Below are 16,161 nucleotides of genomic sequence, written 5' to 3' on the forward strand. Positions count from 1 at the left end.
GACCAAATTCTTCCTAGTGTATGTATCAGTCATGTAGGTAAAGTTTTCTGGGGTGTTTTTTTGTTTTTTTAATAAATTATCATTATGGGATTTTCTCAATGAGATACACTTCAATTTGGTTGTGCAAAGATGGCTATTTGAGGAAAGTGTTTTGTTCTGCCAGTGAGCTATTCCTTTGACATGACAGCTGGAGAGTTCAGAGAGAAAGGATATACCCTTTCAGTAACTGGTCCAGCAGCAGCTCAGTCTGGCAGTCAGACTCAAGTTCAAGGCTGGGGTAAACATGCTTATTCTAGAAGCTGTTCATGGGGAAGAGAGCCAGCTTCAGTGTCTGGGATGAAAAGGCAGGCCTTTGTCAGTCTTGGCAGTTGGAAGCCCCCAGAGCCTTTTCTTCCAGGGTCCCTACAGAATCAGCCAGATTCAAAAATCTGACTTGGATCTCCAAGGCCCTTGGTCTAGAGCCAAGAAATTCCTACCTTTATTAGTGGTAGGAAAAGAGCCAGAGAGAAGTCACTGGTATGTATGTGTTAGGGAAAGGGACAAAGAAGTCCTGAAGGTTACAGAGAGGCTAAGGAAGAAGAAACAGATTTGCAGACCGTGTCATTGTGCTCCCTGTGGCTTCTCTTGACCTCTCCCCATGCCCCTGTAACTGGCTGGATTCATTCACAGGACTTGCGATTAGCTGTTAGTCCAAGTCAGATGTGCTTCTCTTGGCCAGATAAAGAAAACCAGTAGCTGAAGAAATAGGCAAAACTCAAGTGATGGGACTGAGGGTGTAGCTTGCCTCAAGTACACAGAGTCCTGGATTTGATCCCTAACACTCCAGCACCACATAAATTAGCCATGGTGGTATATGCCAGTAATCAGCCTTCAGGAGTGGAGGCAAAAGGATCAAAAGTTCAAGGTCATTCTCAGCTATACAGTGAGATCACAGCAAGCCCCAAGCTACATGAGACTCTGTCTCAAAAAAAGGAAGGAAGGAAGGATTGAAGTGATTAGGAAGGAATCCTGTACTAGGGACACAAGGACTATGAGTCACTTCCTAGTAGAAGAGGTAGGGACCGGTTGCTTCCTGGAATCCCGGAGCACCATCCCAAGAGAATAAGCTCTGATTCCAGTGGGCCCTGTCTAACAAAGGAGTTCTGTCACTTTGTCAACACCAGAGGCTCTGTGTCCTCAGGGACTTCTAAGAATAGAGTGAAGGGTCTATGGGGGAGAAAGAGAAAGGGGTCAGCGCAGTTGCTGTTCCGACTGAGCATGCCCTTCCCATAACCAGTACTCCAACATATTTGCTCTACTGTGAGCCCTAGGCATTCAGCAAAGGTCAATTTTAAATGCTGTTCTACTCTCTGAAACTTCAGTCACTTCATTTTTCCTTGGCATAACAGGAAGAGTTGAGAGACATAAGTGAACCAGGCCTGGTGGCACAGGCCTATAATCTCAGCTAAAGGTAAGGCTGAGGCAAGAGGGTCACAAGTTCAAGGACTACCTGACCTACAGGGCCAGCCTAGGCAGCTTAGTGAGTTCCTGTGTCTCAAAAATAAAAAGTAGAAAAAAGACCCAGCAGCAGAGTATTGGCCTAGCATTGCAAGACCCCATATTCCATTCTCAGTATAGCGAAATAAAAATAAAAATGGAAATGGAAATAGAGTAACACCCCAGGAAGGGAGGTTAGTTCCTAAACTGAACTCTGGGATCCTAAAATATTGCCACACCTATAAATCTCTGGTAGCAGGATCCTGGAAGCCTATGATTTTTGCTGATTTTGCCCTATATCAGTGAGTTTTGATGTCCAAGAGGCCCAAAACTCAACAGGGAACCAACCATCAATACCAGAAACAGGAGCACTCACAAAGAAGTGAGGCTGGCCTCCAGAAGACTCAAGGAGCAAAAGGAGCTTTGGTAAGAGACAGATAGGGGCAGGAGATTGCGATACAGGCTGTGATCAAGAGCAGAGGCTTGGCTTGGTTTGGTGGCATGTGCCTATAATCCCAGAGTCAGGAGGATTGTGAGTTTGAGGTCAGCCTGGGAAAGGTCAGCCTACATAGAAAGAACCTGTCTAAAAACAACAACTAATTCAGAAAAGTGGAATCTGGCAGGCCTGGGTATAGCAGACCCAAGCTGTGCACCTAGGGCTGTGTGACCTTGAGCAAGAAATATAACCTGTCTGTCCTCAGTCTCTTCATCTATAAAATAAGGCAAATAGCTCCACCGGTGTCCTAGTTTCTATTCCTGTTGCTGTGATAAAATACTCTGACAAAAGCAACTTAAGGGAGAAAGGTTTATTTTAGCTCACAGTTCAATGTACAATCTATCATGGAGAAGTCAAGGCAGCAGAGCTTGAAGCCACTGGACGCATCACATTCACACTCAGGAAACGAGGATGAATGCTTACCAGCGCTCAGCTTGCTTTCTTAGCTTACAAAATCCAGGATCTGAGTGGGTCTTCCCACTCTAATCGATAAGATAATCCCCCATATACAGCACAGAGGCGCATCTCCCAGATTCCAGACCCTGTCAAGTTGACTAATTCTAGTTCATTTTTTTAACTTTAAAAAAATTATTTACTATTTTTTATATATTTTATTTATTATTTTTGTGTGTATGTTGTATTGCCTACATTTGGTAAGTGCACCTGTGTCATGCAATGCCCAAGGAGGACAGAAGAGGCTGTTGGATCCCCTGGAACTGGAGTTACAGACAGTTGCTAGCTGCCATGTGGGTGCTGGGATTCAAACCCTGGTCTTCTGCAAAAACAACCAGTGTTCTTAACTGCTGAGCCATCTCTCCAGCCCTTATTTATTATTTTTATTTTATGTGTATTCGTGTATTGCCTGCATGTAGGTAAGTGCACCCGTTTCATGCAATGCCCATGGAGGTCAAGAAGAGGCTGTTGGATCCCCTGGGACTGGAGTTACAGACAGCTGTTAGCTGCCATGTGGGTGCTGGGATTCAAACCCTAGTCTTCTGCAAAAACAACCAGTGTTCTTAACTGCTGAGCCATCTCTCCAGCACCTCTAGTTCAGTTTTTTATCTAATTTGTAACCAGTGTAACAGAAGGCCTGATACAGTAGAACCTTAAATTCAGTGCACCCCATCTTTACCTGGTCCTCTTATTTTGCTTTTGCTTTGGTGGTTCTGGGCATCAAACCTTGTATGTGGTAGGAAAATGCTCTACCACTGAGCTACACATCTTCAGCCTGTGAACTTCCTATCTCCTTCTGTCTCAGTCATGACAATATCAATTTGCTCAAAGGTACCAACTGTATATCCTCTGAAAGACCTGGAAAGGAGCTGAATGTCATCCTAAATGACCTCCTTACTTCAGACAAGATTTGGGGTACTGTCATCCAGTGTGGGAACCAAAGTGTTTTCTCAAGAATGAGAAAATCCCCAAGCATAGAACTGGGGAAATGGGCAGCAGGACCCAACCTTAGCCAAGGAACTTTTGGCAAATGATTATTGCAGGATGAGGGAGAGTTGATCTTCTTTAAGGGAGTGACTCTAGGCAGGCTGATTAATCTCAGTGGATGAACTTGCACTGAGGGATATCTGGGTACAAATGCTTGACTGGATAGGCCTTAACATGGTAGAACACATGAAATCTGGTTGGGGGATTATGGGGGAGATGAAGATGGGGGTAGGGGTATAAATTTGATTAAGATCTATTATATGAAATGAACAAAAACGCAATAAAAATTTAAAAAGAATAAGAAAATCTGATGGAAGACACTTCGCAAAAGCAGCCAGCTGAAGGTGGCCCTGAGATGTGACAGGAAGGGTTCAGTTTAGACTCAGGAAAGAATCAGGCCAGAAGCCGGACTGTGTGCATATCTGGTATGGTGCGTCCCACCTGGAGAGGTGTGCCACCTCACCTCACATCCCCACTTCACTGCATCCACGGGAGGCTCCGGGTACAGCTTTCCTTAGCAGTCCCACCCCCTCCAACAGCAGCCAAGAAAGGGCAGCTCACATCCTTCTAGACCAAGCTAACTCCTGAGGCCCGCCCTCAGCTCCACCTCTTATAGGGTGTCCTGGGCTCAGAAATGGAAAGAAGCCAGGCAGAGCATGAGGCAAATGCAATGCGGACGTTGCCATGGCTGCAACGGTTTAGGCTTAGGGTTCTCAGCCTCCACCTTGGGCTTAATCTACTTTCGCTCGGCCCCTGGAGCCGCTAGCCAGAGCTGCGAGGGAGGGGCACCCTGCAGACAAACAACTCTTGGGCGTGTCGACCCCGCCCAGCCCAGAGCATTGGCGAGCTGGGATTGGCTGAGATCTCCTGGGTTCTGATTGGCCGGGTGTTGATAGGCTCACTCAGTTCAGTGATTGCGGTGCAGCAGCTTCTGCTGATGCTTGCATTTGAACGTCGCTTCACTTTCTGCACGGTAGTTGTACTCCTTCCACGAAGACAGGCAAAATTCAGTTCCATGGTTTCCGTAGATGACGTGATCCCCCAACCCGGTTCTGGCTCCTCTGAGGATGGCTGAACGGGTCCGTTTATTGTATCCTACATCAAAATCTGCAGGAGTGAGTGTGGGAAGGGGCCTGTGAGACGCTGTGAAGGGCTGCATTTTGCAGTACAGGCGAGGCCACGTTTCATCCTGGGAGACCGTCTGCTGGGCTAACTTTTCACCCCTTTTGCCAGCACCAGCCCTTTGTGTCATCTGCACCTAACATCACATTTCCTTGCCTTTGATCACGCGGTGCCGTAAACTAGGAATGCTTTTGCTTTCGCTTGCTCCCCCGGGATTCACCCCTTCCCCCAGGCCCAGAGAAAATGATGACTGCAGAACTTAGGTGGGGGAAACTCAAAGAGAACATTAAAAAAAAAAAAAAAAAAAAAAAAAAAAACGGGGGAAACCCAAAAAGAAAATAAAAAAAAAAAAAAAAAAAAAAAAGAGGGACTTGTTTTCGAACTTACCCAGTTTTGAAGAATTCATATTCTATCTCTTGCTAAATCGCTCTGGACTTCTGGTTTTTGTTTGTTGTTATTCTTGTTCCCTGGACTATTCTAGGATTTCATATTAGAACCCTCACCTATAAATAGTTCTCTGTATGTTTCCAAACACCCTTAGACCACAGCCCAGGCATTAACATTATATATTTATATTATACATTCATGTAATCAGTCATTCATATTGCAATGTTTTTTTCTGTAATGGTTAATTTTGTTAACTTCACTGAATTTAATAAACACTTAGGGTGTTTATGAAGCATGCCTTTGGGTTCTGTGAGAAAGTTTCCTGAGAGGTTTAACTGAGGACTCTCCCAGAATGTGGGCAGCTCCATCCCATGAGCTGGAGTCACCAACTGACCAACAGGGAAAAATGAGAAAGTCAGATGAATGCTCCCATTGCTCAAGGCTTTCCCTTCATAATAGACTGCACTCCTTTGAACTGTGAGGCAAAATAAATCCCTCCCATAAGCTGCATTTTAACATGTATTGGGTCACAGCAAAGACAAAAATAATGTACCTTCTTAACTCTGGCGCATTTACATAGCTGACATTTTAAAAGATACAGATCCTTGCCTTCTTTTTTGCTAGAGCAATCCTCATCTTGTGTCTGATATTTTCTCATCATTCATTGGCACCTGGAATACTGCATAGACAATATGTTCCTAGGGTATACCACATCTGAAAGCACAAGTTGTCCCTCTGTCCCACAGAGATGACATTAATTTCAATAGTGTGTTGTCTAGTTTTTACACACACACACTCACACTCACCTTCCCCACAACTAATAAGCGGTGTGAGGTGAGGCAGTTGAGACTATCCAAATATCCTATCCTTTCTTCATCAGGACTTCCCTCCTAGATTAGCATAAATTGGTTTGATTCAGTCTTTACTATAAAGGGCAAAACATCTCCAAGAAAGTAAGGAAGAAACTAGTTGTAGTGGTGCACACACCTGTAATCCTAACACTTAGGAGGTGGAGGCAGGAAGATCAGAGGTTTAAGATCACCTTCAACTACATAGCAAGTTGGAGGCCAGCCTGGACTATAAGAGATGCTGTTTCAAAAAAGGGGGGGTTGTAGAGAGAGGTGGCTCAGCAGTTAAAGAGTGCTTGCTTTTCTTCCAGAGGGCTCAAATTCAGGTCCCAGCACCCATGTCCATCAGCTCATAGTCACTTATAACTCCAACTCCAAGGGGATCTGATACCCACTTCTGGCCTCTGCAGATGCTTGTGAGTACACACACACACACACACACACACACACACAAATAAAAAATAAAATTTTCCAAAAACTGAAAGAAAACAAAAAGAAAGTTCTCAAAGAAGACAGAAACACCAGAACATCAGGAACCAGCAAGTGGCTCAATGCAGGGCAATCCAATCATCAAAATAAGCTACTAGACTAGAACGTTATTCCTTGAAGCCACATATAAATGAATGGATGCTTCTGTTCCTTTAAGTCTCTGCCAGACCTTGCTGTGAAGCAGCCCCTCTGTGTTGCCCTGCCCAGCTGAGCCTCCCCTCAGACCCTACCATAGTAATGTGATACTTCCCTTCTAGGCAACAGACAAACCCTGCCCTGGGCCAAGCAGGAAGGCCGTGCAGGCTGATGCTGAGAAAAACTCAGTCCTGCCATCACTTCAAGGTCCTCTTGTCCCAAGGGGCTTAGCACTGACTCAGAGAGGGGAAGGGTATCTACTTTTCTTTCTGTCTCTGTCTCTTTCCAGGATCTTGCTGTACAGCCCTGGGTGACCTGATATTATGTAGCCCAGGCTGGCCTCAAACTTGTGGCGATTCTCCTCCTGCCTGAGTGCTGGGATCACAGGTGTGAGTTACTATGCCCAACTGTGTTTTTTATTTGTTTGTTTTTGCTTTTGCCTTTTTGAGATGGGCCTCCCTGTAGCCCCAGCTAGCCTGTACGTAGTAGACCAGGCTAGTCCCAACCTCACAGAGACTTGCCTACCACTACCTCCTCATTGCTAGGATTAAAGGCGTGTACCACCACACTAGGGCTTGTTTTATCTTTTTTTTTTTTTTTTTTTTTGAGACAGGGTCTTCCTGTAGCCCCAGCTGGCCTGAACTAGCTATGAAGACCATGCTGGCCTTGAACTCACAGAGATCTGCTGCTTCTGCCTCCCGAGTGCTGGGACAAAGGTGTGTGCCACCATGCCTGCTGTTTTGTTTTTTTATTTGTTTGTTTTGTCCTTTTGAGACAGGGTCTCCCTGTAGCCCCAGATGTCCTGGAACTCACTATGTAGACCAGGCTGGCCTTGAACTCACAGAGATCTGCCTGCCTCTGCCTCCCAAGTGCTGGAACTACAGGCATGTACCACCAAGTCCAGCTGTTTTGTCTTTTAACCAGCTATCTGGTGAGTGAGATCTCCCTCAAAGCTAGCACTTGACTACCTGTCACTTTGGAACTGTTGGAGGCTTTTCCACAAAAGATATTTTTTACTGTTTTCATTAATGCTTGGGAGCCAATGATGTAGCACCTGAAAGGGAAACCATGAGGCACCTGCTTCCTTCCAAGAAGGAAGGACCCTTCCCCCAAAACATCATAGTACCTGTAACATCTGCTCCCCAAGTCCTACTCAGGGATGTTCATCCTGCCCCTCCCACCCCTAGTCTCCATCTTTGTTTTTGAGACATGTTCCTATGTACCCCAGGCTGGGCTCGACCTTACTATGTATCTGAGGATCACCTTCAATATTCCTCCTTAGAACAATAAGAATGGGAATTTTAAAAAACAGCATCAGTATTGAGTATGACAGTGGGAGGAATAAGCTCTGCAGCTACCACCTGAGTTCTCTTCCTGGCTCCACTGAGAAGTAGGCAAGTGATATAATATCTCCAGGCCCAGCTCCCTTGCCTGTAAAATTGGGCGAACAGGCAGGGTCACTGAGGAGTGAGTTAGCTTGTGTTAGCTGGCACATAAGCTTTCTATGTTTGTATTACCGTTATTATTACTGTCCTTGTTATCACAGGAGTGCAGTGAAGGGCCTGGGTTCTGGAGTCAGGGATGGGTTTACATCTTCCTGTAGGACCTCAGATGACTAATTTAACCTCTCTGTATTTCAGTTCCCACATCTGTAATGTCTGACTATAGTGCTTAAAACAGAGCCAGACACATTATAAATGTTCAAGAAACATTATCAGGGCTGGCGAGATGGCTCAACAGGAAAAGGCACCTGTTGCCAAGCCTGAAGACCTGAGATGGAGCCCTAGAACCCACATAGTGGAAGGAAAGAACTGACTCCCGAAAGTTGTGCTCTGACTTCTACATGCATTCCAGGGCATACACACACACACACACACACACACACACACACACACACACACACACACATACACACACACACAAAATAATAATAATAATAAATGTAATTTAAAATTCTTTTACTATTTTATTATTTTTATTTTATGTGTATGAGTGTTTTGTCTGCATGTATGTAACTACATACATGTCATGCAATGCCTTTGGAAGTCAGAAGAGGGTGTCAGAACCGGAACTGGAGTTACAGACAGTTGTTAACCGCCACGTGGGTGCTAGGAGTCAAATCCCAGTACTTTGCAATTGCAGCCAGTGCTCGCAAACATTGAATCATCTCTCCAGCCCACTTTAAATTCTTTCTAAAAAGAAAGAAAAGCTGTTATCATCCACTATTACTATTTTCAAGCTATTAAGAGTGGAGATATTCTCTGCCATTTTAGAGATTAGGAAATAGAGTCTCTGGGAGACCGAGTCACCCAGCAAGGAGGCACTGCAGCAGAGATTTATCTGTGCCCTGGCCTGACCCCCATTTCACCACTACACCATATTCTGGGATTTTAGAGGGAGCTATGGAGGTGGAGCCAGGCAGAGGACTTCCCCACCAGAGGACCAGCAGGCTCTGCTCTTGGGTCCATGAATTAGCTGTAACAAACACAGGCCCCCAGGCTGGTTTCACCTAGCCACTGCTCCACTGAGGGCTGTAGCCTCTGCCTTAGCTCTTGGTGTCCTCAGGAAAATCAGAGCAAACTTTCCTGATAATTTGTGATTATTCTCCTTTAAAAGCCCTGGATGCCCTATCTATACTAGCTGTCTTCTGAACCAGCCACTGTCACACCCTCCCAACCCTTCCAGATGCACCTTGGTGTTCCAGCCCTCTGCCTTCCAGACTCACCTTGCTACTAATCACCCTCCTACAGAGGCCATCCACTCCACACTCCATCTGGCCATGGTGCATATTCACTTGTAATCAAATGTGCCTCAGCCCTCCACCTCTATGCTTTTACTTTTGTTGTGCCCAAGATGAGAAAACTCTTATCCCCACTTGGTCATTTTCACCTCTCAGAGCTCAACTTGAACATGAACACTTCTAAGGTGCCCTCCTTAGACCGTCTCCCAGCAGAACTAACCACTTCCTCCCCCATGCAGCCCAGAGATACACATCACGTGTTAGTGTGTTAGCAAGTGCCATACACTTTGTAGTATTAGTTACCAGCTACTCCACATCTGCCTTCCTAGGCTTAGTGGTAGTGCTGGGAAGGAAGTGCTACATATTTTGCAACCTTGGGGTCTTAGTGTGGACACAGGAGAGGTAAACAAAAATGGTCATGAACTGAGTTGAAAGCCTAACTAAATAATTAAACATAATTATAGATGGGCTAAAGGTGTAGTTCATTTGGTAGTGTGTTTGCTAAGCATGAACCTAGGCCCTAGGTTCTGGTGTGGTGTTGCATACCTGTAATCCCAGCACTTGGGAGGTAGAGGCAGGAAGATCAGGAGTTCAAGGTTATCTTCAGCTACATAGTGAATTGAAGGTCAGCCTGGGCTACATGAGACCTTGTCTCAAAAAAATAAAAATAGAGGCTGGAGAGATGGCTCAGCAGTTAAGAACACTGGCTGCTCTTGCAGAGGACTTGGGTTTGATTCCCAGCACCCACAAGGTGGGTAACAACTGTCTTCAACTCCAGTTTCAGGGGATCTAGTGCTCTCTTCTGGCCTCCACAGGCATTGCATGACATGGGTGCACTTACATATGTGCGGGCAAACATTCATACAAATAAATGAATATTTAAAAAATATAAAAATAGGCCAGGGTGTGGCAGTGTATGCCTTTAATCCCAGCACTTAGAAGGCAGAGGCAGGTGGATCTCTGTGAGTTCAAGACCATCCTGGTCTACATAGCAAGTTCAGGCTAGCTGGGGCTACAGGGAGACCCTGTCTTGAAAAGACCCCCCCCAAAAATATATATATATAAACAATTATGGAGGAAAAGTTACTTATGTTTAACCTTCTTCCTCCTAATAGTAATGATTTTGTCGTTTCAGACAGGGTCTTACTACATAGCCCAGCCTGGCCTTGAACTCTGCATCCTCCTGCCTTAGCTTTCTCAGTGCTGGGATTATAGTATGTGTCACAACACCTGGCTCTATAACATTTTATAGTAATAATTTTTTTTGAGACAGGGTCTCACTATGGAGCGCTGCTGGCCTGAAATGCAGTATGTGAACCAAGCTGCCTCTGCCTCCCCAGTACTGGGATTAAAGGCATGCACTACCATGCCTGGCTTATAATAATATTTTTAAAAAATATTTTATTATTTTTATTTTATGTGTATGAGTGTATTGCCTGCATGTATGTGAGTGCACCCATGTCGTGCAATGCCGCGGAGGTCAGAAGAGGGCTTCAGATTCCCCTGGAACTGGAGTTAAGGATGGTTTGTAGCCACCATGTGGGTGCTGGGATTCGAACCCAGGTCTTCTGCAAGAACAGCCAGTGTTCTTAACTTCTGAGCCATCTCTCCAGCCCCTATAATATTTTTAAAGCTAAACGTACACATATGTACACTTGCACATATGATGATTATTAAAAATGTATGTTTGGAGCCGGGCATGGTGGTGCATGCCTTTGATCCCAGCACTCAGGAGGCAGAGGCAGGTGGATCTCTGTGAGTTCAAGGTCAGCCTGGTCTACATAGTGAGTTCCAGGACAGCTGGGGCTACAGGGAGTCCTGTCTCAAAAAGACCAAAAAAAAAAAATGTATGTTCAGGTCTGGAGAGATGGCTCAGCAGTTAAGAACACTCACTGTTCTTACAGAAGACCAGGGTTCGAATCCCAGCACCCACATGGCAGCTGACAACTGTCCGTAACTCCAGTTCCAGGGAATCTGACAGTCTCTTCTGTCTTCTGAGGGCATTGCATGACACAGGTGCACTTACCTACATGCAGGCAATACACGCATACACATAAAATTAAAATAATAGTTTTTAAAAATGTATGTTCAAGCAAGATGTGGTGACTCACATCTGTAATCCTAGCACTTGGGAGTCTGAGGCAAGAGGAGTGTTGTGAGCTTTTAGTCTTTTCTATGTTTATAACTAACTAAAGAAAATGAGTAGGATCACCTTGCAGAGTCTTCTGTAGCACCTTTTCTCATAACACTAGATTGGACTGTTCTTTCAGACATTAAACACAGTTTGAAACCAATTTTAATAGTTACATGGGATTCCATTTATCTATGCCTAATCTCCACCCCCCCACCAGGCCTTACAGAGAACCAGCTGGGCAACCTCTGTGCAAAAGGGCAGAACCCAAGAGGTTGAATTTATTGCAAATAAATACAAAAACAAAAGCGTGTAAGAGCAAACTAGGCATGTCTTGGGCTGGGAGAGATGGCTAAGTGATTAAGAGTACTTACTGCTCTTCCAGAGGATCTGAGTTCAGTTCCCAGCACATATATCAGGTGGCTCACACCAGCCTGTAACTTCAGACTCCCTCTTCTAGCCTCTGAGGGCACTCACAAGCATGTGGTCACAGAGAGACAGAGGGGAGAGAGAGAGAAAGAAAAAGAGAGAGAGAGAGAGAGAAATCTTAAAAAACAAAACAAACAAACAAAAAAACTAGATGTCTTACCCAGCTGTTAGGAAGTTGGTTCTTTGGCAAATATTTACTCTCTCAGGGACTTGCCAGGCTATGGGCTGGGCTTTGGGCTGTCAGCTCCAGACACTGTAGCAGAGACAGCCTCTGCCTCCCAGGAGATCTGCAGAAACCAACTACACTGCCACTGGGTTGCCTAGGCTGCCTAACTGGACACATTTAGGGATCACTAAGGAGGAATGTGCCATGCAGGGCCAGGGAGTGAAACCCTTAGGAATCCTCTTAGTAGTGCATGGGATTGGCAGTCCCCCAGACACTACCTAGTTATGATCCCCTAAAAAGGGTGACTTTGGTCCCCTGATGCTTCCATGCTTCAAATCCTCAAGTACGTCACTAATAGTTTCCTCCAAGTTTCTCAGTCAAATAAGCCAAAGTGTAGCAGGAGATAGGATTTCCCAAAGGATCTAGGTGGTTACATCTCTCACTGTCCTACTCACAGGCCTTGTTGTCTACAGTGGTGCTAGGAGGAGTGAGTCTCATAGTGGTGGGGACAGCATGGTCACTTCCAAAGCCACAGCTGCTTGCTCTGGTGCACCATTAGTGCATCGGCATTGGCCCTGATCTAGAGAAATCCTAGAAGGGAAACAACCTGTCTTGCCTGCAGCCCAGCTGTAGAACAGCTCTCCATAAGCCTCATCTTCACAGCAGATAATGCCATAGGACCCCAGTGATCTGAGCTTAGCTCATGCAGCGCCTAGAAAAAGGCCCCCATCGCCTCACTGCTTGCTCTGTGGAACCAACAAGCCATCCTTAGCTAGTTACAGCACAGGTAGGTAGGTGGATGAGGACCGGAAGGGAAGGAGTGGATTAAGGGCATACTGGGAACAGCCTCTCTAAGGATTTTGTCAGTCAGCATTCTGTTCCTAGAGCAAATACCTGAGACAACCACTTTACAAGGAGGTTGATTTGGGCTCACAGCCTAGGAGGTTCCAGGCTGTGGTGGTCTTGGTTGTCAACAAGACTAGATTAAGAGATATCTAGGGTGGGTGAAACACACCTGGGTCACTGTAAGGATGCTTCCTGAGAGGACAGTTGGCAGGCAGGGCCCTGGTGGTAGGGCCTGAACCAGGGAAGAATGTGGAAATTTGGGTTCCAAAGAAATTCAGAAAGTAGAAGACCCCGAGTTTACTGTGGGGTTTGCCTGTGAGTTCACAGCTGAGTGAATGAGAAATGTTCACAGGACAGAGATTCTGGCAAAGGAGGGTGTAGAGATGCTGAATGTGTAAGGGTGTGTAAGAGTGTGTAAGGGCGAAGTGGCCATGGTTCAGCCTGTCCAATGGCAGCTGTGCATTCTAGACAGTGGACTCGAGAGGAGGGAAGTGCAGGGACAGGCAGGGCACCAGCCTAGCCCACCTGAGAGCAGTTATGAGAATATAAGTATGTATAACAACACTAGCAGTTATTGAAGACATAGCACAGTAGGCACTATTCTGTGTACTTCAGAATGTGAGGACTTAATTCACTCTCACCAGTCCTTCGAAGTAGACCCCAGTGTGTTAGTTCCAAATACAGATGAGGAAACTGAGGCACAGACAGAGTTAAGTGACTGGTCTAAAGTCATCTAGCATGCCAAAGAAGTTCTGAGGGTTGGCGCCCTCTCCACTCTATTAACCTCTGTGAACACATCCTGGGAAGAGGAGTTTATGGGAAGCAGGGAGGGAGGGAACCGAGCTCTAGAGAAGGCGGTTGAAGGAATGAAGGAGTGGGTAGAAAAAAACTCATGAAACCAGGAATCAGTGGGGTGGGAGTAATTTCAAAGAAGCCTTAATAGCATCTGAGGCTGCAACAGAACAAAAAAGTGGGGTGAGCAGGATGCTCATGGGTTTAAAGAACCAGGTGCCTCCCATTGAGAGTAACCCCTGGTATGATGGGGAAGAAAGCCAGACCACAGGAAACCAAGACAAAATGAGACTGGGAAAAGCAAGAGATTTTTCTCCATTCTAGAGGAAGGTTTATGAATGGGAAAGATGTTCCCAGGACAATGACTTGCAGACAGAGCATCTTAAAGGGTTAGTAGGTTTGAAGCAAAGAGAGAAGAGAAAGATAGTCTTCTGAGACAGGCAGGAGGTATAGCTGTAAAGCAAAGGAGTCATCTCACCTGCTGAGAAGAGCAGAGCCTACAGGGGCCTGAGCCAGGCAGTGGCTGGGGGAATGAGGTAGCAGAAAAAGGAGGAATGAACCAGAGCTGGAAATCAACAGAATGTCTTGGGGAGGGGGGGCGGGTAGGGACCAAGAAATTCAGCTGCTGTGTCAGAGGTGGCATTCAGATGATGGAGGAATGACTCTGGTTTGCTGTTAGCCCCTATGAGGTGCCAAAGAAACCCACAACTGGAGACTTCACACAGGCAGCAGATGTGAAGGGCTGGACTGCAGGATGGAGACCTGGCCTGGAGCCTTACGTACTCAGAGGCAGTGGTGGGAGTGAGTTGTGAGCCCCCACCACCACCCCTTTCCTCCATGTGCAAGGTAGAGAAGGGGGCTGAGGAAAAGCTTCCAGGACAGACCCAAAAGGTGGAGTGTGTTAGCAAAACCCACAGCAAGGCTTCAAGGAGGACTATCCATCACAGTGACTTTGTTAATGACTATAATGAAAATATATTTAAACCTTTTTTTTTTTTTTGTCTTTTTGAAGCAGGGTCTCCCTGTAGCCCCAGCTGTCCTGGAACTCACTATGTAGACCAGGCTGGCCTAGAACTCACAGAGATCCACCTGCCTCTGCCTCCCGAGTGCTGGGACTACAGGCGTGCACCACCACACCCAGCTGAAAATATATTTAAACATTTTATGAGCCACCCAGAGGCATGTGCAACCAAGAAAATTTCCAGGTTTGCAGATGCATTTTTCCCTCCAGTCTTGAAATGCCAGTGACCAAGGAGGATCTTGCCAGTAAGCAGAAGAGTGGCATATGACCTTACACTATGGGTAAGTATAAAGTGACACACTTGATCTCATCTAGACTCTACTGCCAGGAGGATAAATCCTGAGCTCTCAGTGACAACTCAGAATCAACAGAGACCTGAGCCATTCTAGACTCAGAATCTTTAACCTGGGTCTAGGGATCAGCTCCTGCCATTTTGAGGGCTCTTGACACCAATGTACATCAAGTGAAGGAGCATGGGCAAAAAAGAAGCAGGAGATTCCAAGTGGTCTGGGAACCCAGTCCCAGAGCTCAGCTCACCTAGTTCAGGCCTCTGAGGTTTCCACCTTGCTGAAGAAATTACCCTTGACATGCAAATGATAGAAACACATTGGTGTCTGGGCCTTGGTTTGTGGTTTTTACCATCAGATGATTCTGTGGCTGAGTGTGTTGAGCCTTCTCAGCAAGGTTAGTGCACTGCAAGCCTTCAGAAGAGGAAAGGAGCTATTTCCAGGGGTCCACACTCAGATGCGCAGGCTTTTCCAGCAGCAGAGTTCAGACCCTTTCTAAGATCTTGCAGTCCAACAACCTGTTACTGATTTGGTCTTCATTCTCCTCAGATCCCCTAAGTAACTCCACTTCAAAACAGAGCGTTTGTTTGGTAGTTATCCTCTGCACCACCCTACCTATCCCCAGATTGGTATCTGAAATCAAACCACATGGAGAAGTAGCCAAAGTCGATTGTCTTGTCTGAGCCTTCCTGGGGCTCAGAAGGCCCCAAAGTGATGGGGGATACTGGGAAGTAGGGGAGTGGAGATGAAAGGAGAGGTGGGACCTGCTAGTGTAAATGGGCAGTAGCTTTGATTTCCTGCCTCCGCTCCATCATCTCCTCTGGCCTCAGCATAAGATTTTATTTACTTGCCTGAGTCCAATTCCCAGGAAGCCACCGCTTCCACATTCCCTGTATCCCAGGGCCCACTGTCACCTGGGGCTTCTGGCACGCGTCTGCAACCTCCTAGGCCAGCCCTGCGCTTTAGTACCCCTCTCCCAAATCTCCCATGTTTCAGGTTCCCAGGTCTCACCATCGCTTTACGCTGCTCCCCAAGTCAGGAGAGACAGGATGTGCCACACTGCAGGGAAGCCCTAGGCCCCCCTCCCCACTGAGCCTTCCTGCCCACTTGCCGTCAGTGCAGCTGGTGCGGGAGTGCACTGCGGGGACTGCCCTAAGGTTCACCAGGAGCCCCCACCCCCGCCGCCGCACTGGCCTCCTGACCCCTATTCCTGCTTTCCCGCTCCTACAGAAGGTTCTCGCACCCGACAGCGTTTGGGGGTGCTGCAGCCTGGCCCCGGCCGCGCACAGCCCCCGCTGCTCCCCGCGAGGCCCCTCTTGTGGCCCCGCCGGCCGCCGCGCAGGGACAGCTGCATTT

The sequence above is a fragment of the Nannospalax galili genome, unplaced genomic scaffold (assembly GCF_000622305.1).
Source record: "Nannospalax galili isolate Female #2095 unplaced genomic scaffold, S.galili_v1.0 scaffold879, whole genome shotgun sequence".
In the NCBI taxonomy this organism is placed as follows: Eukaryota; Metazoa; Chordata; class Mammalia; order Rodentia; family Spalacidae; genus Nannospalax; species Nannospalax galili.